The sequence below is a fragment of the Leuciscus leuciscus genome (genome assembly GCF_965113295.1).
Source record: "Leuciscus leuciscus genome assembly, chromosome: 4".
Classification (NCBI taxonomy): Eukaryota; Metazoa; Chordata; class Actinopteri; order Cypriniformes; family Leuciscidae; genus Leuciscus; species Leuciscus leuciscus.
Genome location: NC_138728.1, coordinates 1965669 through 1989843, shown reverse-complemented (window position 1 = coordinate 1989843; position 24175 = coordinate 1965669). Strand labels below are relative to the sequence as shown.

Below are 24175 nucleotides of genomic sequence, written 5' to 3'. Positions count from 1 at the left end.
AAGTCGGAGTGTTTCTGCGGAGAGAGTGACTAAAAGTTATGAGCTGAATCTGGATGGACGTGCAAAACTATCAAATATTATCCTTATATTGTAATTAACACGAGCACTAGTAATCCGCTTAGCTGAATATGTGATAATAACTGAGCACATATTGTAACGTACTATATGTATATCATTGCCATATGGACATTAATTTGACACATTCATCTGATAACAGAATACCTCTTAAATTATTTTTGGATACATTTTCTGAAACAAAATTGATTGTGAAAAGCGCTACACAAATAAACTGGAATTGAATTCAATTAAATCTCAGGTGACATTTTTTCGCCTCAAAACCAAAAGAATATTTTATTTCGCATTAAGAAAATAAATGCATGTTTTATAGTATTAAACTAAGCTGATCCTTATTCTGAATATTGATTTTAATTACTGTAATATTGTGTATTTTGAATTACAGTAAAAAGCTCTATTGTTTTGAATTTTATTTTTAATTTGAAATATTATATATTGCTTATAATATGTGTTTTGCATTACAATAATTACAGATTATTTGGAAATAATTGTCATAATTAAAAAATTTTTTTATTGATCCACAAAAGGCATTTTCTTTATTTAATTACTGTAATATTGTATTTTTGTATTACAGTAAAAAAAGTTTTATATTTCATGAAAAGTCATAATGATGCTAAAAGGGCGTTTTCTTTATCGTTAAATTTATCGTTATTCTGAATGTTGATTTTCATTAGATTCTAATTACTGTACTATTGAGTTTCAGTTTTGTTTTAAATTGAAATGGTGAAAAAAATATTGAAAAAAATGTCATTTATATGTTGTTTTTAATATATATAAAAAAAATACACAATGTTAATTTGGGAATATCTGATAAATGTTTATTTTCTTTTACTGCATAATATAATCTATTTTCCCCCTCTTGATTTTGGTGTGAAATATGACACGTTCCACGAGATTCACCTTTAAAGTTTTTCGTGTTTTTCTTTTTTTCATTTACGTGTCAGATGTGATGAAGCGAATGACATTCTTATTCAGGAAAGCGTGCATTTCCTGTTTAAACTTCAAAGCGTTTCCTTGGAAAAGCATTTTAACAGGGTTTGCTGTGGTCCACATTTTTATCTGTCCGGCCCAAATCTGTGTGTCTGTACATCCCCTCTGGGACGACAGGAGAGAGAGAGAGAGAGAGAGAGAGAGAGAGAGAGAGAGAGAGTATACAGAGCTAAACGAAGAGTGTTGTACCTTCCTCCTTATCAACACACATCTCATGCTCCTCCCTTCTCTACAGTGACAGGTGAAAACCTCTGGAAATCTCAGCGGCTTACGTGCGCTGTTTTCTGTTGCCTTCTTTTGAAAGCACCTCGTGTGTGTGTGTGTGTGTGTGTGTGTGGGTGTGTGTGTGTGTGGGTGTATCGTCTACATTCAGACTTCCACGTATGGGGCATCTGTGTGTGTGTTTTAGAGAGGCCGTTTTTTCCCAGGGTGGTGTGTGAAGTGGGTCGTTCCTGACTGGAATGAGAATAAGCGGGGTACCGTGCGACCCGTGAGCTTTGAGCATCGGGCCTCAACGCCACTGCTGTTGCCATAGTTATCGGTTAACCTATCAGAACGAGTCCTGTTCAGATGAACAGCCACCAGCCACACACACACACCTCATCTCTCTCTTTTTCAGCCCGAGTTTAATGCAAGTTGTGACTCATGCGGCCGTTCGCACAGAACTCGTTTTTTCCATTTCACTGCGCTGCTTTTCCATTGTTTTTCTATGTAAACGTGCAGGACGGACATGTTTGAGCCGGTTCACACATAGAACGTGTTTAAAAGAAATCAGTACTTTTATTCAGCAAGGATGCATTCGAATTGATCAAAAGTTACAGTAAATATTCTATTTCAAATAAATGAAATAGAACTTTGTATTCATCAAAGAATCCTGAAAAAAAAATTGTACACAAATGTTTTCAAGATTGATAATAATAATGAATGTTTTTTTTTTTTTTTTTTTAGCATCAAATTAGTATATTAAGAATTATTTCTGAAGAATCATGTGACACTGAAGAGTAATGATGCTGAGAATTCAGCTTTGCATCACAGGAATAAATTAAGTCTTAAAATATATTCAAATAGAAAATATAAAAAAGTATTTAAATTGTCATAATATTTAACAATATTCGTTGTTTTTTTGTTTGTTTTTAATTAAAGGTGCTCTAAGCGATGTCACGCGTTTTTTAGGCCAAAACATTTTTTATCACATCCAGCAAACATCTCCTCACTATCCGCTAGCTGCCCGTCCCATGAACACACTGTGAAGAAACGCGGCCTCTGTAGACAGCACAGGCTCCACAAACGGCAAGAAAAACAAACTGGCCCAGCCTGGACCACGAAACATAACAAACAGTGTTCCAGCCAATCACCGACAAGAATGATTTTGGGGTGGGGGTTGGGAGTTAGTGCGCGTGCACATGAAGGGGGGATCAGGAGTGGAGGAGAGAGAAGCATGAAGAGGGAAGTTAGCTAGAGGAGAGATGTCCTAGACAAATTGTATATTCTTGAGAATTTTGATATGGCCGACACACGACCAAAGAGACGACACTCCGATGAACAAATAACAAAGAATAGGGAAAAGGAGAAGAAACGCGAAGTCCTGAATTAACATCGGAAAAGCGTTCAAAAGGTGGCGAGAACTCCGCCGGCAGAAGGGCTTCCAATCCAGCTCTGTTTTTGCTGGACAGGAGGGTAAATCCAGTTTGGTTTTTCTAAATGGTTCATGACTGTTTCAGGAAGCACGGAAGGGAGGGGGAGGGGACGGGATGAAGAGGAGGGAGGGTCGAGCTAGCCTCCGTTTTGTTTGACAATACTTCGAACGTCAACAAGAAGTGACATCACCCAATATTGCTTAGCCTTGGTGAGCATTAGAGACTTCTTTTAAAAACATTACAAATCTTACCGATCCCAAAAACGCTCAGTCGAACGAAAAAGTGTACGTATAGTCTAGAGATGTGCTTTTTAAAAGTGGAACATTTTTACTATGCTGTGTCATGAGTGAGACACTGGAAAAGACGCCCATCTACTGTGGGTTTACATAGAAAAACAATGGAAAAGCCTCGCAGTGGAATGGAAAAACACGTTCATGCAGAGTCAAGTTGAAGGTAGGGTAGGCAATTTTCAGAGAGGCTAGCAATAGCGAGTTAGCCTTCCTTTCAGAGCATCTCCAAAGCCAAGCCTCCTTCAAAACACATGAACGCGTACAGCAAGGAGAGACGGCATTAAAGTACCACATCATGTCTCAAAGCACGTAACATAACAATAATAATGAACATAAACTGCTTAAAGATCTCTGACCTGTACCACCTGACTGCTGCAGATTCATTTCGCTGTTGATTGTGTCTCAAACTGCTCTGATTATAACGCAACAGGTTTCCATCTCTTCCTAATGACAGTAGTTATGGCGTGAACGCAGCATAAGCTGGATGTTTTGGTTCAGGAGGAATCGTAAAAGGCGGTTTCGTTTGCGGTGCTCTGTGACTGACGTCTGTCTAATTCATGGCATGAAACGCGCTGATGATGTGTGATGTCTGCGCGAAAACAGGTGCGCGGAGCTGTAGAAAAACATTAATAAACAGATAAACAGAAATTTATTCCTGTGATCAAAGCTGGATTTTCAGCGTCTTCAGTGTCACATGATCTTTCAGAAATCATTCTAATATGATGATTTGCTGCTCAAGCAACATTTCTGAATTATCAATAAAAGCAAAGTTGTTTTAAATTTTTTTATTTTATAAAAAAATATAAAACATTTATTTAAAATGTATTCAAAATTTATGAAAAAAGGATACATAAAATAAGATGCAGTGCAGGTCCTTTTACACCGAGGAGATAACTATAATAATAAAGATTTTGTTTAAGAAATCGTTTTATATATTAAAGAGTAGCAAAGTAAACACCACAGCAATAACACTAATTACACAGAGGAACAATATCAATGGAATCACTTTCAGAACCAATAAAAACATTAACAGCCAATCAGCCAATCAGAATCCATCGTGCGTTAAAGAGCTCAAGTATTTAAAGCGACAGGCGACATTTCTTGCAGGAGATATTTATAATAAACAGAACGTTATTGTGTGTTTGTGTGAATGCTAATTATCTTTATGGTTATTGTTCTTGTCAATATTGTTTTATTCTGTAATGAGAATATGCTGTCGATGCTTGAGCTTAACCTGAAACATATTCATGTTCTTCGCATAGTGAGGTGCTAATGAAAGAGATAGGGAAACTGCTCTGGGATCAGCCGACGTTGTCAGTGGAGATTAATCTCCCGTGAGTCTGGTTGGCTGTGTGGGAACTGGTGGTTATATAGACATCCGCGCACAAAAGCATGCTGGGTAGAGGTCCGGGGGGGTGGGTTGTACAATTTCTCTCTCTTCTGTTCGATTCCCTCTTTTCATTCGAGCAGCTTGAGGCCGCTTTCTCATACGTTGGGTCGCTAAGGTGCAGGAGGCCGATGGAGAATAACAGCCCTGCTTGTGTTAGGAACACACACACACACGCACACACACACACGCACATACACACACACGCACACACACACACACACACACACACACACACAGAGAGAGAGAGAGTTCAGATTCTCAGGAGGGTGTTCCATGGAAACACACACATACACACACACACACTCGATGATCCCTTGTGCTCGTTTGGGGAATATACGGACTGCTTTCTGTCTCGGGCTAAGATGGCTTCAACTAAGAGGTCTTGTCGTAACACGCAGACCCTTATGGCCGTTCCCCCAGGAGAGCGAGTACAGGAGTCTCGCCCCCTTATACAGCCCTTAGGAAATCGATGTTTACTTCCCGCCGCCGATGGCGCTTCGGGACACATCGGCTTCCAGCGAACACAAATCGCAGTATCTGCCCGGAAACGTTGCGGCCCTGTCGAGTTCGCCGCCTCTCAGGAGGTCTGTAGAGAGCATATTTCGGTTAGTTCCTGCCAGTTAGCTGCTTCAGGTCACCGAAACCATTTGAACATTTTTAGCCAAGGCCAGTCTCGAGGGACTGGTCCCCATAATAGCATATTTAGACACCCCGAGGGGTCTTCAAAATATAGCCTGGAGGGTCCTGCTTACAGCGGAGCTAATATAAAAATATTATCTACTAAGGGTGGTTCACATGTCTGCCAGCCCCGAGCAGGGTTGGTTCTTGGAACAGGAAGTCAAGTCTCTCTTAACAAAGGAAACCTCAAGGTGAGCTCTTCCTCGGTTTCGGGAGCCCGGGTTCTACAGCCGGTACTTCATAGTTCCTGTGAGGGAAGGGGAGTAAGGCCTTGTTTCGGATCTCAGGGTAATGGATCAACCTCCGAGGGGGTTCAGATTCAAGATTCCGACTGTCAGTCAGACCAGCTCCGAGGACTGGTCTGTCGTGATAGATCCACAAGGCCCTTAACTCCTCATTCCCTTCTAACCCCATCACGGGAAGTTTCCGAGATCTGCTTTTGGGGGAAAAGCACATCAGTTCCGGATTCTTCCATTCGGCCTAGTATTGTATCCCCGCACCTCCTCGGAATGCATGGTCACTGTCCTAGCTCCATGGAGTCTTCAGGGCATCCTCATTCCTGTCCATTGACTACTAGAGCAGACGGTTCAACACCGAGGTGTTGTTTCGAGTCTCGTGAGGTGCTAGGGAATATGGCTCAGAGTCTAGGAAAAATCACCAGTGCCTCTTCAGAGAAACCGATTCCTGGGGGCGGTGTAGGTTATAGTCATGATGCAGGCACAATTGTCTCCAGCTCAGACACTCATCTTCCTTACCATAGTCATGAATATCAAGCTAGGCCAGGCCACCACTACGTGACCTTATTAAAGAGTGGGCTCGCTGGCAGCAGTGTTCAACATACTATTCTTTGGCCTGCTGTACATGGGGGCCCTGTAGTAGTGGCTCAGGACCAATGGGTTTTCCCCGAGAGGGAACCCACTCCGCATGACCAGAGTTACGCGCACATGCCCTCGTTTTCTGATCATGGGGAGGAAGTTATGGTTCCTGCTCCTAGTACCTGTGTTGGAAACACAGGGTCTGAGGAAACTTCAGAGAGACCATTAGGTTCTATTTTTGACAGACACTATGTCAAGGGTCTCTCTGATCAAAGAGGGGGCAGTCATCCTGTCGAGGCAGGGGCTGCAGCCCGGGGATTTCGAACTCCACCCCAAGTTGGCTTTAGCCGGGATGGAGGTCGGTTTGTCAGAGGTGCTCCTGTTTCCCCTTTATGTGGACGGCCACCTTCTGCGCCACCTCTCCCATGCTCTTCCAGCTCTGCTGGGTTTGGATATCATGATACAGACATGGTTGAGGCCATGTCTGTGTATACTTTCCCCGATTGTTCTGCCCCCGGGGGTTCTAGAGTACAAGAGGGTTCAGCAGTACGGGATCAGCTTACTCTTAGTGGCCCTGTACTGACAGGCCCAAATATGGCTTCCAAACATCTGGGCCCTTCTGGCAGGCCTTCCGCGGTGAATCCGGATCAGGATGGTCCTCCCTCTTCAGCCCAAGGTCATGATATTTCACCCTTGGCGGTAGCCCAGGAAGCTACTGGATTGAGGGGGACCAATTCATAAATTCTGGTCTCTCAACCGAGGTTGTTGAGACCATTGTAAACTCTAGAGCCCCCTCCACGAGGAAACTTTATGCATTTAAATGGAACATTTTTATTTTATGGTGCAGAGAACATCAGTTGGACCCAGTTAACTGCCCAGTGGCTTCAGTACTGGAGTTCCTCCAGAATCGTTTCTCTGACGGGCTCTCCCCGTCCACGCTTAAGGTCTATGTGGCGGCTATATCAGCCTTCCACACGCCTTTAGGGGTGGGCACGCTGGGGACACACCCACTCATAATTCGTTTCCTTCGTGGAGCCAGGAGGATGAGGCCTGCTATCCAGCCTAGGGTCCCCACGTGGGACCTGGCAGTGGTCCTCGAAGGTTTATCCCTGGCACCCTTCGAACCCCTGGATAAGGTGTCTGAGAAATTTTTATCCTTTAAGGTAGCCTTCCTGCTCGCTATTACTTCCCTGAAACGAGTTGGCGACCTGCAGGCGCTATCTGTGGCTCCCTCTTGCCTCGAGTTCTCTCCTGGCAGAGTGAGAGCCATTCTCCACCCTAGACCTGGCTACGTGCCTAAGGTGCCCACAAATGTGGCACGGTCTATAATCCTTCCGGCCTTTCATCCTCCACCGCATGTGTCGGCTGATCAAGCTAAGTTACACTTGTTATGCCCGGTCCGAGCTCTTGAGGCCTATGTACATAGGACCTCGGGCTGGAGGAAGTCGGACCAGCTGTTTGTGTGTTTTGGGTTATCCAAGAAGGGCTCCCCGGTCTCCAAGCAGACTATTAGCAAGTGGATAGTAGAGGCTATTTCTTCAGCTTACGAGGTGCGCAATCTGCCTTCACCTCTCCTGATAAAAGCTCACTCAACCAGAGGAGTGGCATCCTCTAGAGCCTTGCTAGCAGGGGTTTCTCTTCAAGAGGTCTGTGATGCCGCTGGCTGGGCCTCCCCACACACCTTCATCAAACATTACAGTCTGGATCTGTCCTCTACACCAGGTTCACAAGTTCTCATGTCTTGAGTGTGCCAGATTGCTTCACACCAGGGCAGGGTCTCTCAGTGTGGCGGCGTGGGTATTCGTTCCCCAAAGTATCGAGTATCGATGCAGCGGGAGTTCCCTTTACGAAAGGGAACGTCTCGGGTTACGTATGTAACCCTCGTTCCCTGAGTAGGGAACGAGACGCTGCATCTCTCGGCCACACTTTTCGTGCTCCTGAGAACGACTTGCTTCGACCCTTTAAAAGCTGATACGGCTATGTTCCGTTGCCCTTTTATAGCTTCCGGATCACCATCACATGCAACGTCACGAGTGACGAGCACCAATCAAGATTGGAATAGTTCCATTACAGACTTCAGACGCGTCATGCCGAGGGCATTCCCCAAAGTATCGAGTATCGATGCAGCGTCTCGTTCCCTACTCAGGGAACGAGGGTTACATACGTAACCCGAGACGATTTCTTAACAAATGTCAGTCGACTGGGAAGATTTTAAAACGAGCCGTTCATTCATAAATATGCAAGATCGCTGTGAAAATACAGACCGGAAGTCAAAAGACAACAAGAGCAGCACTGAAAAGGGGCGGGGCTACATAATATGATTAAACACTGATTAAATCACTGACAGCCAATCAGAATCAAGCATTTAAAGCGGCAGACGACAAAACTGCAGCGCGCTTATAATAAACAAATGTTATTGTCCTTTGGTCTGGATGCTAATATAGTTATCGTTCTTGTAAATTAACTTTTAAACAAGCGTTTGTGAGTTTATCTTGGTAATCAAAGGCAATCAAGTTTTCTGTTTATCTGAGATCTTTCAGATAGTTTGACCGATAGATGGATTCAGGTCCGGCAGAACTAATGCTTTTGCGGGTCATTTAGGCCCAATCGTCCATTTTTCTGTTATGGTGAAAGTCATTATGTGTTTTAATAGTCTGATTCTGGCTCTGCAAGCCTCTGATTGGCTGTTTTCTCCCCCGAGAGCGATAGACTGACTGAAAATAATGATCAGTTAATCCATGAAACTGCTTTTCCCAGCATGCACCATGCGATTGGCTCACCCTGTTGTAAAGTCTAAAGTGTCGTAAGCATTCGGAGCGGGAGATTATTGATCTCTGGACATGATCAGATGCGGGGTTGCACTGCATTCGTCTCACTCTCTCTCTCTGTTTTTCTGTTTGTCTGCGACTCCTTCCCAATCCCTGTGGGAGTGCTGGGTTGTTTGTGTTTGTCTAATGAAGTGAGATGATTGTCTCTCAGTATGAAGTCACCCGAGACTGAAAGAAAAGAAGCAGTGAGGTATGTGGAGTGATTGACAGATTGAGTGACTCAATGGCTGTTAATGAACACGCATCAATTTTGCTAAAAAAAAAACTAAACACAGATACCAGGAGAAAATGATCCAAAAGTAGAAGGCCAGAGTTATCATAAACATAAACATTAATCTCGAGACACATGATAATCTCAGTGCTGTCTCTCTGAGAAACAAGTGATGAGAGTAAGAAATAATTTAAAGGGGACGTACAGGTATTATGTCCTTTTCAGGCTCTACTAGAACAGGTTTTCCTGCTTGAATGTTGATTATTTTCCTCATATTCTCCATTGTTGCGGCTCCTCTCTTCCCAGTCTGTCAGTAACGCTCTGTTTAGTTCCTGTCTCTATGAAGCTCCTCCTTCTGAAAAGCACACTGTGCTCTGATTGGTCGGCTGGATCAGTGTGTTGTGATTGGCCGAGCACTTCGAGTGTGTTTGGGAAATGTCCCGCCTCTTACCATAACCGCCAGTTTAACACACTACTAACTCAACCAGGCCCCGCCCCTTTATTCTGCGTATTAATTATTTAAATGAGGAATATTGTGACGTGTTCGTTCCCGGAAGAAACTCAAGACTACAATGGAGGCGTTTCAGGAGTTCAGAAACACTGACTCTGATATAGAGAAGAACTCAGAGCTTTTTCATGCTCAAACCGCAACATTACACACTAAAGACAGATGAACATGGAGAAAAAGCATAATAGGTCAATTTTAAAGATACTCTTTTATTTTATTTGAAGGGTTTAAAAGAGACTCAGTGAAGCCCTTAAAAAATGACCCATGAAAACAGTTTTAACAGTGTTTCACCATCAGCTCAGAGACAAACAGCACTTACTAATAATAACACACTATGGGCTGCGTCAGATCGATAGAGACTGTGTGTGTGTGTGTGTGTGTGTGTGTGTGTGTGTGTTTTTGTGTGTGTGTGTGTGTGTGTGTGTGTGTGTGTGTGTACCTGTTAACAGCTGGAGAGGGAGATGGAAAGTTTGTTCCAAATTGAATTATTAAAGATGATGTGATGTTGTTAATCACAGTGATGGAGACGGAGAGGCCGTTTCAGGAACGTAACGAAAGCCCACGAGACCAAGAGAAACCAGTATTGATTCGCGGCGCGAGTCAATAACAAAAAGAATGTTCTCATTTTCCCCGTGAAACGTCAGACGTGGAAAAACTTTCATTTGTTTAGGTGAGATGTTGGATGTGTTTTGCGGGTGTTTGAGAACAAAACTGACCTTAAGTGTCTCAGGGCTGTTTTCCAGATCTCAAGCCAACATTCACACTCAGAATTAGATTTCTGATTAATCTTAAAGGTTGTTAGTGCTTCTAGTGTTAGTTGATACAATTGTTCTGTGAAAGCTGCTGATAATGAGTGAGTCCAGGGTTATTATCATTTCATTAAAACGAAAGTTATTAAAAACATTTCTGTTAGCTGGGAAAAAAAAGCTGGAAAAAAATATACAGTACAGGCCAAAAGTTTGGACACATCACTATTTTTAATGTTTTTGAAAGAAGATTCTTCTGCTCATCAAGCCTGCATTTATTTGATCAAAAATACAGATTTGTTTTTTAATATTGTGATATATTATTACAATTTAAAATAATTGGTTATCATTTATTTCTGTGATGCAAAGCTGAATTTTCAGCATCATTACTCCAGTCTATCACATGATCCTTTAGAAATCATTCTAATATTCTGATTTATTATGAGTGTTGGACACAGTTCTGCTGCCTAATATATTTGATGAATAAAAGGTTAAAAAGAACTGCATTTATTCAAAATAAAAAAATATTTTCTAATAATATAAATCTTCTTTACTATCACTTTTTATCAATTTAACACATCCTTGCTGAATAAAAGTATTGATTTATTTCAAAAAAAGAAAGAAAAAAAATTACTGACCCCAAATGACTGACCAGTACAAAAGATTTATTACAAAAGATTACAAAAGATTTATTACAAAAGATACAAAAGATTTATTACAAAAAATTATTTTTAAAACATTTGCTTCTTTTTTATTATTTTTTTATTTTACTTTTTATTCATCAAAAAAAAAAAAAAAAAAGAAAAAGAAAGTATCACAGGTTATGAAAAAATATTAAGCAGCATTATCAGTTTCCTACTTTGATAATGAATCATCGTATTAGAATGATTTCTAAAGGATCATGTGATAGACTGGAGTAATGATCCTGAAAATTCAGCTTTGCATCACAGAAATAAATGATAATTTAAAGTATAATAAATTGAAAACCAATTATTTTAAATTGTAATAATATATCACAATATTAAAAAGAAATTCTGTATTTTTGATCAAATAAATGCAGGCTTGATGAGCAGAAGAAACTTCTTTCAAAAACATTAAAAATAGTAATGTGTCACAATTTTTGGCCTGTACTGTACATATACATATTAGTTGGAAAAACTTGTTGAAGCACTACAATTATTTACTGGAAATAAAAACTAAAACTGAAATAATAAAAAATTAAATAAAACTTAAATAGCAGTATTTAAAATACAAACAAAAAACTAATAAAATGACAAAAGCACAAAACAAAATTACTACAAATTAAACTTAAACATAAAAACTTAAAATATAAATAATAATAGCTCATTTAAAACTAAAATAACACTGGTGTGAGCAACCATCAAGCTCCAAAAAGACAATTATGTTATAATAAAAATAGACCATGCAACTTATATTCTACATTTTATGTAAAAAATAATAAATAATAATAAACAAAATAAATGAAAAAGATTAAAATAAATAAATAAATAAATACTTTTTTTATTAAAACAGACAAAATAAATAAATTATAAAAATTAGATGTAAATAAATAAGACTTAAATAAATGACTAATAAAATAAAAATATAGATAAAATTTATGAAAATAAAGGAATGATGAAAAATTTGATGAAAATAAATAATAAAAAATGCAAATGAAATTGATAAAAAATAAAGGAACGATTAAAATAAATGCTAAAAATATAAATAAATAAAACGGATAGAAGTAATATTAAAATATATAAATCACACTGTGTGTGGGCGTACATGAGATCATTATGATGGTGTCCATACGGGGGGTGTGCAGAGCGACGTGTGCGCCGCCTGTAATCTCAGCGCTAATAGGTTTCCGCACACTAATGGCCGACGCAGTGGGCCAGAATAAGTGTTTAATAGGGGTGTTCTGGCCTGGCTGACTCACACACACTCACACACACTCACTCTGGGCTTTAGAGCTCGTCGGGTGGGAGCGTAATGCACATCTAATCTTAAGAGCCTGTAGTGAACACAGATAATAACAGAGACGATGCTCTAATGTTACGGCCCACGTTTATTTTTTATTGTCTCTTTCTTTTCGCACAAACCTCTCCGAGGCCCTCGAGTCATTACGCCTGTCAGCGTCAGACACCCAATTAAAGAGCCCGAGTACATGAGATAAGGGTCCGGCCAACACTCCAGGGAAATTATGGATTATACCCAATCAGTTTGTGTGCTGATCTAATGGGCTTTTATATCATCAATACCTGGAGCACGTAAACACGTTATGATTGATCGAGTGTGGCTAAAGGAAGAGGTCGGCCAGGTTTCTGTCATCGTTTACTCGCACTCATGTCTGCGCTGGACACAGATGTTTGGAGGAAGATGTTTGGAGTTACTCCGCTCCAGTTCAAAATGGCCGTCAAGCTGCAGAAAGATAATTAAATTAGAATAAAAAGCAGGTAGGACTTGTATTCAAACCTGTGGTCCAGGGATGCAGGAGACGGGTGTCCATGGGGAAATTAAAGGGATGGTTCGGAGTGAAATCAACTAGGGTCCTTTGCACCATGACCTCGAGCCAAACACCCCCCCTGAAGCCCTTTTTCCCTTGGTCGAACATTATTAAAGTTAGAGCTTATTTAGAGATATCAGCCGGATGGTTTAGTGCAGGCGCTAATGGATCCAAGGCTGTATCTGGTAAATTACCGCACTAATAATGCCCAGAATGGCACCAAACTTCTACAGTAGTACAAACAGGTTCTGTACTCATAAAACGAGGCATTGGAAAATTTGTAAGTACATCAGGAGTTTATTTAAATAACACTTGTAAGTACCAGTTTGCAACAATTATTAGTTAACACTAAGTTGTCAACACTTCGGAATTTTTTTTAGGACTTTTACTATATATTACTATGTAACTATATAAGGACTTTTACTTGCTTTTTCCAAACAACTGAAGTGACGTTGACGTCCGGGTTAGCAGTAGCCATCAGGCAAGTGTTATTTAAATAAACTCCTGATGTACTTACAAACTTTCCAATGCCTCGTTTTATGAGTACAGAACCTATGTGTACTACTGTAGAAGTTTGGTACCATTCTGGGAATTATTAGTGGAGTAATTTACCAGATACAGCCTTGGATCCATTAGCGCCTGCACTAAACCATCCGGCTGATATCTCTAAATAAGCTCTAACTTTAATAATGTCCGACCAAGGGATAAAGGCTTCTGGGGGGTGTTTGGCTCGAGGTCATGGTGCAAACGACCCTAGGTTGATTTTACTCCGAACCATCCCTTGAAGAGAAAATCAGTGGTAAAAAAAATATATATATATTAAATGATAAAAAAATTTTTGAATAAAGTCATATAAAGTAAGTAATGTCAATTTTGATTATAACAAAAAAAATATTAAATGATAAAAAAACATTAAAATAAAGTAATATAAAATAAATAATGTCAATTTTGATTAAAACAAATAAATAATTAAAATATTTAAATAAATAAATAAAACTGATTAGAAATAAATTATATTAAAATAAATATATTTAATTATTTTTAAAAATTAGATTAGAATAGATAAATAATAAATAATTTTATAGAAACTAAATATTTTACCAATTATATCTCACATTTATAATATTATTATTTTTTCACCCTTTAAACTTCAGGATGGGGGTCTAATTAAAAATGGGGATCTGTGGCATATAAAAGATTGAAAACCATAGGAAAAAAAGAGTAGAAAAACAGTGGTAACAAATTTAAAAATTGATAAATGATAATAAATAAATAAAAAACATTAAAATAAATAATGACAATTTTGATTAAAACAAATAAATAAAACAAATATTTAAATAAATTATATTAAAATAAATATATTTAATTATTTTTAAAAAGAAATAGAATAGATAAATAATAAATCATTTTATAGAAACTAAATATTTTCCCAATTATATCTCACACATTTATAATATTATTTTTTAACCCTTTAAACTTTAGGATGGGGGTCTCTCGCTTGAGGATGATCAAAAATGGGGATCTGTGGCATATAAAAGATTGAAAACCATAGAAAAAAGAGGAGAAAAACAGTGGTAATACATTTTAAAATTAATAAATGATAATAATATAAAAACATTAAAATAATGACAATTTTGATTAAAACAAATAAAAAATATTTAAATAAATTATAAATTATATAAAAATAAATACATTTAAATTATTAAAAAAAAGTTATATTAGAATAAATAAATTATAAATAATGTAATAATTTTATAGAAACTAAATATTTTCCCAATTATATCTCACACATTTATCATATATTTTTTTCACCTTTTAAACTTTAGGATGCAGGTCTCTCTCTTGGGGATGATCATATATGTGGATCTGTGGCATATAAAAGACTGAAAACCTCGTTCTATCCATATTCCAAGTCTTTTGAAGTCCTACAAGATTAAAGGACCAGAGCATTAGCGTTGATTTGAGCAAATAATGACTTCTGATTCCACAAAGTGATTGTGCAAGATGTGTGAATGTAGTGCATGAGTCATATGGACTACTCTCATTTTGCTTCATTGTGAATATTCTCCATTTCTTCGACGGAAGAAAGAAAGTCCGGTTTGGAAGGAATCGAGTAAATGACGACTTTAAAACAGGTCTTCACGTGGCTATTAATGAGCGGTCTCAAAGTGTTCAGACGGATGGTATCACTAATCTGAAAGATTATAAGATCGGGATTAAAGTCGAGCTGTCTTGGCTGATATCTCCACAAACAGACGCCGGCATTTGTCAACCGAGGAAGAGGAGGGTTTTAGGAAGGATAATCGGGGACACGTCCACCTACGAAACACGACTGTAGTCGTTCACAAACAAACGCACGTCTGTAAATAAAGCTCAGTGCTTTGCATAAGTGTTATTTTCCCTCAAGAACGCCCTTAGGTTTCCCCTAAAGAACAAACCTCATTGGTTATTGCGCTTGAGCTTCCGAAACAGCCTGAATCATATGGATTACTTTTATGTCTTTCAAAAAAAGGACAGAAATGATGAGCAAATATTAAAAATATCTTTATTTGTTTCTAAAGATGAATGAAAGTCTTATTTATTTGGATGGGACAGTGCATATTAATGAACGTACAATAGAAATTGACGTAAATACGCCTTAATATTTACATTTATGCATTTGGCAGACGCTTTTATCCAAAGCGACTTACATTGCATTATCCTATACATTTATACATAGGCATGTGCAATCCCCTGGGATCGAACCCACAACCTTGCGTTGTTAACGCAATGCTCTTACCACTGAGCTACAGGACTAATATTATGGGTTTAGACCGACATGAGGGTGAGAATGACAGAATTCTCAATTTTGAATAAACTATCAATTTGAGTTTCTTCTCTTTCATATTTGGTTTTCTTTTTTGTTTTTATTATCCATGTTATGCTGTTTTCTGTGAAACTTACCGCTATCTGTATTAACAAATAACGTGTCCATGGCAGCAATCGAATTTTATAATGGCACAACCTGGGTGAAACACTTAACGGTTTCCCTTTAAGAGAACCGCTTAAGGGATTATAATGCAACACCCTTAATTCATTCCTGAGGGGAAATCACGCTTGAGTCTCGTACTTAAAGGTGCCGTTGGTGATTCTCTACAGAAACATTTTGTGTTTCCTCATATCCTGATAGCAATCACTATAAGTGGTCTAAATGTATTTTTAGAAATATATGTCGTCTGTGGAAGGCGTAAGACCATAAAATGTTCGTTCAATCGTATCATTCGGTCCGAACGGTCCTATATTCACAGCAGAGCCATCTTTGATTTTTAACGGGAATGACAGCGAGCCTGTGAGGGACAGACGTGCATCTCTTCAATGGGCTGTACTGTTATTTAATGTGTTTTTGGATTGTTCTGCTCATGAAGCACTGGATAAAATATCTTTCCAAGAAATTTCAGTCGACAAAAAACTCCCGGCAATATAAGCCGTGGAAAATTGTAAGTGATCTAGGAGATTTATACAGCGGATGCCATTGTAAACACGGCAAGTCTGTCCCTCACAGCCTCACTTTCACACCTGTCATGATGGCGCTGCTCTGAATAAGGTCTATAGCATGTGTTTCCTGTCAGTCAACGTGTGTTTGCATACACACTGCGCAGCCTGTTCACACACACATCATCAGCGCGTTCGCAAACAGCAACAACCGAACTTTCCTTCTGAACCGACAACAAGTGTCACTGGCAAAGTGAAAATGATCTATATATCCTCATCGGAGCCAAACAGACTCTCATCTCATGCAAGAAATATTATTACACACCTGACAAGTTTGGCTAGCTAAACAAACCGAAAACGTGCTGCATCTAATTCTGTTTTTAAGAATGTGTTTACGTTTGGTATTGCAGTGTTACTCACTGTACTGTAAAGTTATCTCACCGGTGAATGACACATGATGTATTGCAGGAACGTTGTCTCCGGTCTTATGGTCTGTGCGCGTTCATGCCTTCAGGAGGCGTGGCGTTGGACGGCGATTTGCATGGAGGGACGTAACGCTTTTACGCTATCAGGCTAAAGTTAGCATTTTCCCAGATGTCATACAGCACCTTTAAGGGGAGAAACGTATGGTGCTTTATGCAACCGGGCACAGGAGCCTGCTAAGCCCACGAGATGAATCGCGGTGGCCGGGAGTTCGGGTCATCAGAGCCTCCCACGGTTACGCCTGTTTTCTCTGCACACCTCTCTCTCTCAATCTCTCCGCTTTTAGACTTCTGACATGCAGCTGAAGTTAGAAGAACCTGCTGTGGGATAAAAACAATGACCTCGGCTTCACTGCGAGTGTGTTTGTGTGCGCGTTCAAAGCCCGCTGCCCCACGGAGAGGGATGTTCTTTAAAGAGCCCACCCACTCTTTCTCTCCCTTTATGTCGCTCGCTTTCTTCTTCACACTTTCTCTCCAAGTGCTGACCAAAAATAACGCAACTCCTCCGTTAATATATAGCTGACTGTGAGAGTCCACCATCCCAAACAGTAGCAGGATATAAAACTTACAAAATGAAACTACTATCATGGTTTTTGGACATGCACCTTGTCCTGTATGTGTATATATATATATATATGCAACGATTAATCGCATCCAAAATAAAAGTTTGTGTTTACATAATATATGTGTGTGTAATGTGTATAATTATAAATACACACACGCATGTATATGTTAAAGAAAAATGTGTTATTTATAAATAAATATATATACAGTATATGCATGCAAAAATATACATGCATGTGTGTGTATTAATATATACAAAATAATTATACACAGTATGCACACATATATTTTGTAAACACAAACTTATATATATATATTCTGCAGGCTGATGTGTCCTTAAAGCAACCTGATGATATTTACATAGTTTACTACATGGCATAAGCTGATTGGTCACATCTGCAGCCAATGAGCTTGCTGCTCAACATAACACCCCTCCACCTTCCCCAGCTCCACCTGTATTGATCTGTTGCTGGTATTTCTATATATGCTATTTGTGCTGAAGCATTATGTCTTCAGCTGCAGCAACATAGCAGATCTATACCAAATACATTAACATTGTCATATCCATTACCATGCTATACATTTTCGGAAAGTTATCTTTTATGGTAATACAATGTTTTGTGCACGTGCACAGATAGCGTTCTCAAGTATTATTTACATTATTATGTAATGCCATGCTGATGTTTTTTGGGGGGTTCTGTTGGTATTATAGCTAGTTGAATTGCTAGTTGAGCTTAATACAACTCTACCGAGGCCTGGGAGAAAAACTCTTACAATGTTTCTGAGTGCAATCAAACATAAAAATATGGGTAAGGCGAGCTCTGATGTCTGGAGGTGTTTGTGTGTGTATATGTGTGTGAGTATGTGTGTGTACCTGGTATTCCCTACGTTATGGGGACCAAATCTCCCCATAAGGATAGTAATACCAGTTAATTTTGACCTCATGACATTCTTTTGGACAGTATAAAAATAATTAAGTCTATGGGAAATCCTCATAAAACATGGAAAGTGTGTGTGTGTGTAGGCAAGAGGCTGATCCGAGGTGTTGGAAACAGCCTGACAAGCTCAATAAACATTGATAAGGACTGCATTTTTCATCTTAATTTCAGAAATTGTGTTTATTTCCTACTTTTTTTCTTCATAGATTGTGGGGTTTGTAATGAACGACGGTCTTAGGCCGACTGCTTCTGCTTGATTTAAGAAAACTATCTGAGAGGCCTCAGGGTTTAGTCTTAAAACCCTTGCCTTCAGCGTTGCTATGGATATAAAGTATGTTAAAAATGGACAGGCGATTCTGTCTGCTGCCTTTGGGGATTTATTACGCCTGCAGGGGGCGCTGTGCCTTCAACACCACTGGATCAGCATGCCAGCTGTTTAAAACACTAGCAGCACCTGCAAGATAATCATAAATACACCAAATATTGTGACATGACCGTATAGTCAATGAGTGAATGGTTGTTCAGCGAATTCAGATTTCTCTAGCACATGAAACACTAAAGTAAACACTGATCAGCCAAGTGTAATCTTTGACCTAAAACAGGTGTAAACACTGATCTAGTGAAGGTGTGCGCTGTTGACTAAATTAGCCTTGTGTTTGCAAGTTTACTTCTCGCTTTGTTCTCTATTACCGGATGATCACCACAGGGATGGGCATGAATCATTTTACATAACCAGGATAAAACTTTAAAATGCCCTGTAGGAGTCTGAGTTTTAAGGATGAAGAGGTGAGGGGATGTGGGTGGGGGTGTTAATGATGAAGCCGTTGCTCTATTTTGGATGTAATTGCTTTGTTCACGCACCTGCTTCCAAATGCACCATCTGTCATCAGCCCGAGAAAAACTCATAAGTCAATCCAATATGTAACGTCTGAGAATCGTGATCTGAGATACGGAGATGGTAAAGATTTCGCTGCTAAAGGATGTTATTTAAGTCAAAGAGAAGTTTTCATTGTGTTGGCGTCAGTAGATGGGAAAACAAAAGTACTTCCTGTTGTTTTTTAAATATATCATGTGAAGCAAGGGTGCGTTATGCAACATTGTTCTAAAGCATAGTATTCAACATTAGCCTGACGTCGTCATACTCAGATTCTAGTCAGAATGTGAGTCTGATACTGCTCCATTGAGCTTTGATTATGGGGCGTGTTTCAACCGAACCAGGAAGGAAAATGCCTCTGCACTCAATTGGATAGACCTATAACCAATCAGAGCAACGGAGTAAGTTAACGTATGTTTTTTCATTCATGTTTCCGATCGACAAATGCCTTGATCGCGGTTCTCTGTTCCTCTTTTAAAATGAATGCGCTGTCGATATCATCTATAACAGACGCGATGGCGGAATCTACACATGATGTTTCATAAACAAAGTTCAGGAGGAGCACGTTCAAATAATCAATCCAATCAACTTGTCATCAAACAATGACCGTCTGGTCTACGGTCTATCAGCATGAGAGGAAGCATATATTTATTCACTCTGTCAACTCACTTAACATTCCTTGACAGATTTCAGCATCCCTCCACTCACTCTCGGCTTGTTCTTCCACAGCCTGGAATACGGGGGGGAGTAGGCCTACTTTGGGTTCGGGCCGAATACCGAGCCCGGAGCCTCTCCTCGGACAGCATACCAAATATGCATTTATTCTATCTGACTTATTTGTAAGTGTGAACTCGTGAAATAACAATTCTCCAGCGGCAGTCATCTTTGTTGTAAACGAATTCAACCCAAGCGCTCGTTGGTGACGTGGATGATTACGTTACGTTGCTCATCTGTCCATCATCGTATAAAGCCCGCCCTGACAATTTGATTGGTCCGAACAATTTTTGTTCGGGCATAATAGCTCCTCAACGGAGCGAGTCCAGACCGAACTTCCCGACCTAAAAATGTTATGGGCGGGGCTAAGTTCGGCTGGCATCCAGGCTAATTCAACATTGTTCTCTCTGCATATTCAATTCACATTTATTGTATAGCGCTTTTCACAATACATATCGTCATTAAATATATAACTGAGTATCATTTTATTCATAAAAGTGGAAACTAATTCCATGTTTTCTAATAATATAACCAAGTGGCAGCATGTATATTGAAAATAGCAGAGGGCCTAAAACAGAGCCTTGTGGCACTCCATAATTTACTAATGTTCAATTGGACAATTCCCCATTTAAATAAACAAAATGGGAGCCGTCTGATAGGTGCGATCTAAACAACCTTTATGCTTGTCCCTGAATACCAGTGTAATTTTGTAGTCTATTATTTTATGATCTATACTGTAGTGTATAGTGATCTATAGTGTCGAACACAGCACTAAGATCAAGTAAAACTAGTTTTGAGATGCAGCCCTGGTCTGAAGCTAGTTGTAAGTCATTTGTTATTTTAACAAGCCCAGTCCAGACTCATAGATATCATCTTTTGCAGGACTGAGCACAATTGAGCAGATGTAGTGGGTATTGGTTCTAATGAACATGTTGTTGGTTTAGATGTAATACGTTTATTTAAAGGAGTAGTTTCCTGATAATTTACTTTCCCCCCACGTCATCCAAGATGTTCATGTCTTTCTTTCTTCAGTCGAAAAAAGAAATTAAGAAAACATTCCAGGATTTTTCTCCATATAGTGACTTCAATTGACTCTTCGCAGAGAGTTTGATTGACAGGAGATCTGACCAATCATAATCCGCCATCCGCAGAATCCGCCATTTTTGTCCGACAAAGCAGTCAGGAGAGTTAGTAGATTAATGTTGGAGGATGTCGAAAATCAGAGTTTCCTGACGTCTGTCCGCGGTTAAAACAACATTCCTTATGATGTTCATTCATGTTTATTTAATGCTATGAATTAATAGAAGGAAGAGATGATCGGATCACAAGCGGCTTTAACTGAGCGATCTGTCAGACACATTAAAGAGCCACAAAATGGTATTTATTTAAATTTCGTTAAAAAATGACCAAAGTTGAGACTTTGTTTCATATCAAAAGTAACCTGGTCTGTCCTGTCTGTCAGCGCATTGTCAGTGTCCTCTCTGCTCAGCGATGTGTGTTTTCTTTTCGACTGAAGAAAGAAAGACATGAACATCTTGGATGACGTGTGTGGGAGTAAATTATAATTATAAAGTGAACTAATCCTTTAACACTTTCTGTCCTATAGCTATAAATACTGCAGTTGTTCTTGTTCATATATGCTGCGTATTGCAAACAAACAAACAATCATAAAAGTGTAAGTTGGAACACGTCCTGTGTGTGTGTGTGTTTCAGGGGTTGATCGAGGTGAGGCGGATCAGCTTTGGTGATGCTGTGCTTTCTGAAATATCTGTCCCCTGCGTTTAACTTTTTCTCTGGAGTGAAATTCATGGAAAGACACGAATGTCAAAAAGTCGATTTGCAACACATCCCATTTATTTTCCATTTGAGAGGGTTTTGCTATGAGCTCTCTCTCTCTCTGTGTGTGTGTGTGTGTGTGTATAAATACTGTATGTGTGAAAGTGATTTGGGATTACAGGTGCCTGGCAGGTTTATCGGAGACCCGGCGGCTTTATCCGGGGCACTTCCATCTGTCTGAGTGTGTGTAAGTCTCCAGGCTTAGTGTCGCTCTGCGTGGGTTTCTCTCTCATGAATCTGCTTGTTTGATTTGTGTCTGGTGGCTTGTGTTTACTGAGATCAGATGCCTCAGTAACGCTCTGACCTGTAGTGTTAACAGATCGGCAAAACAAGGGAATATCGTCTAGATTCATTAGTGGCGCCCGCGTGCTGCATTCGGGTCAGGGATTTGAGCGCGCTCTTGACCGTGAGTGTGTGTGCCGTGTGTGTGTTCTCCAGACATGAATGATTCCTCAAATCGTCTTGTTGAGGAGAGCTGTGCTGGTCCTTTACTAAGTGATCAGATGCACCACTATTATTATCCTGCCCGACCACCTAGCAACTGCCTAGAACACCTTAGCAACCACATAACAATGCCCTAGCGACCAACTAGAACAAAGCAACATCCTTGTAATCACCACCAACATGCTAGCATCATAAAGGAGTTTTGCACTCAAACACACTCATATTTTCTTCACTAAATCCATTTATTGAGTTGAGGCCTCATCTGAGCGGTGTAATGTGATAATATCAGTTGTCCGAGGAAGAATAAACTGTCATTTTAGTAATTCCCAGAGAAATGAAATGATGAAATCGGTGTGATTGATGTTAAAGCAGCTGTCCTGTGGCTCTCACTGCCCGTCTGCTTGTCTGTCTGTCTATGATATGGTTGTTTAATATTTATATCATGTTTATAGATTCACACCAAACTGAATTTCAGCCCAGTAAATCTCACAGCTGCTCGCTGCACGCCTGTGCTTATTATACTTATTGTCACTAAATAAAGCAAGCAGAAATTCACAGACGCACAATGTTGTGATATGCGCTGTCAATTTTTTTTCTCTAAAAGATGAGCTGTTGACAGTTTCTTGTGTTAAAGAGCAGAAAAAAACAATGTAGTTATGTAATATAATATAGCTAATAAAAGTAATTACCAGTGTGTTTGCTTTGAGTACAGACCCAGCTAACAAAATATTTTAAGAACGTTTTGCTAACGTTCCCATTAAGTTATGAAAACAGTATTTATGAATGTTCTCTGAATTATTCATTTTCATGTTTAAAAAAAAGTAATTCTTAGTTATACAAACGTTACACGAACATTCCATTTTATCACTCTTCAAACATTATGGGAACGTTACTTTACTCTGAGCAAACGTTCCCGTTAAGTTATGAAAATGGAATGTTCTTTGGAATGTCAGAATGTTGGTTATGTTAAGGGAACATTCCATTTCCTCACTCCTCAAACATTATGGGAACGTTACTTTACTCTGAGCAAACGTTCCCATTAAGTTATGAAAATGGAATGTTCTTTGGAATGTCAGAATGTTGGTTATGTTAAGGGAACATTCCATTTTATCACTCTTCAAACATTTGGGAACGTTACTTTACTCTGAGCTAACGTTCCCATTAAGTTATGAAAATGGAATGTTCTTTGGAATATCAGAATGTTGGTTATGTTAAGGGAACATTCCATTTCCTCACTCTTCAAACATTATGGGAATGTTACTTTACTCTGAGCAAACGTTCCCGTTAAGTTATGAAAATGGAATGTTCTTTGTAATGTCAGAATGTTGGTTATGTTAAGGGAACATCCCAAAGCTAACGTTTTGAGAACAGGATTAAAGACCAAATAACTCTGAACGAACATTCTATTAATGTTACTAGAATAGCGTTTGTTTATAACTTTGAGAGAACCTTGCCAGAATGTTCTGAGAAGTACAGTATAACAATGTTGACTTTGACCACTCTCTGTTTTCTCAGTCTAAAGACCATATTTCATTCGTCTTTTATCTGCTTTCTTTAGAACGTCTTGTCGTTTTTCCACTAAGCTCCTCCGCCTGATCACTGAAACAAACAGCCAGATCCCAACAAATCTGGGTTTGGGTCTGAGTCTGAGTTGCTGGATCAAGCATGGAGCTTTTCCTCTCAAAGCCAGACTCAGTGTGGATAAAACCCTGTCAATCACAGCACACGGGAATACACACCGTCTCTCAGAAGAGCAGTCCATAAGACTTACACTATATATATGCTAGTCATATCATAGCTTTATGTGAGGAACAGACCCTAATTTTGGTTAAGCTTTTGGCCACTGGTTAGCATCCACTTTCATTCTATGGAAAAATAACTTGCACAGAAATCACGTTTTGTGTGCCATAAAGATGAGTAGATGATAACAGTGTTTGGTTTTCTGTGAGCCATGCCTTTAAGAGCCAATGCACCAGGCTTACAGAAATCTGTCAATTGCGAATGACGAGTACAGTGTCGTTTTGTGTGTGTGTGTGTGTGTGCGTGTGTGTGTGTGTGTGTGTGTGTGTGCGTTTTACTCTGATGGATCACGTTGTCACTCTCTCCCTCTTGCTTTTACACTGATCAATGAGCTAATGGAGTGTTAGAGTGGGATAACAGCTTTACCTCAGTGTACAC

General features: G+C 39.3%; 1 protein-coding gene and 1 long non-coding RNA gene across 2 annotated transcripts in view; one reads left to right on the top strand and one right to left on the bottom strand.

Moving 5' to 3' along the window:
* The window catches only part of LOC309496739, a 121421-nt gene extending 111147 nt beyond the window's left edge, over window positions 1-10274 (bottom strand). Inside the window, exon 1 of the long non-coding RNA XR_014205204.1 lies at window positions 9147-10274. This is a non-coding gene — a long non-coding RNA (uncharacterized lncRNA). The remainder of the gene's footprint in view (window positions 1-9146) is intronic.
* ptn (pleiotrophin) overlaps window positions 1-24175 on the top strand; it is a 47225-nt gene that overhangs the window by 535 nt on the left and 22515 nt on the right. The gene's annotated exons all lie outside the window — the stretch shown is intronic.